This window comes from Bison bison, unplaced genomic scaffold (assembly GCF_000754665.1).
Source record: "Bison bison bison isolate TAMUID 2011002044 unplaced genomic scaffold, Bison_UMD1.0 scf7180017855360, whole genome shotgun sequence".
Classification (NCBI taxonomy): Eukaryota; Metazoa; Chordata; class Mammalia; order Artiodactyla; family Bovidae; genus Bison; species Bison bison.
Genome location: NW_011485933.1, coordinates 50,899 through 51,474, shown reverse-complemented (window position 1 = coordinate 51,474; position 576 = coordinate 50,899).

Below are 576 nucleotides of genomic sequence, written 5' to 3'. Positions count from 1 at the left end.
GGGGGCCTGAACCCGCCCAGGTCAGCGGCCAGCCCTCCCGTGAGCACGGGGCTGGAGCCTCAGCCAGCGCCTACCTGCCAGGAAGACCCCGCTCCCGCTCATCTTCAGCAACCATCCCAGGAAGCAGCCCGAGGCCAGCCTGCAGGACGTCGGGTCGTCCACGACGGGGTGCCGGGCGCGGCTGTGACGGGCCGCCCCGACCCCGCAGGACTGACCTGCGGCGGATGCTGCCTACTTCCTGTCCTACTCCCAGCTCAGGGCCAACCGGAGGACCCCGAGTGCGCCCTCCCAGGCTCATGGGACCCCCACTCCTGCTGACCCCTGCAGCGCCCCCTCTGCCTCCAGTACTCCTGCCTTCCTCCCCAGGAAGCTCCCCTACCCCTGTCTGCCCAGCCTCTGCCGGACGCTGACCCCTGGCTTCAGCAGCCCTGCGTGGACAGCCCCCACTGGGGGTGGTCTTCTCTCACTCCCACGCCTCGAGGACTCCCACATCCAGGATGAGATCTGGACTCTCTGGGAGCACCCCGCTGGACCCACTCAGCCTCCCTCCCACCCCAGCTCCGCGTGCCTGCTCGG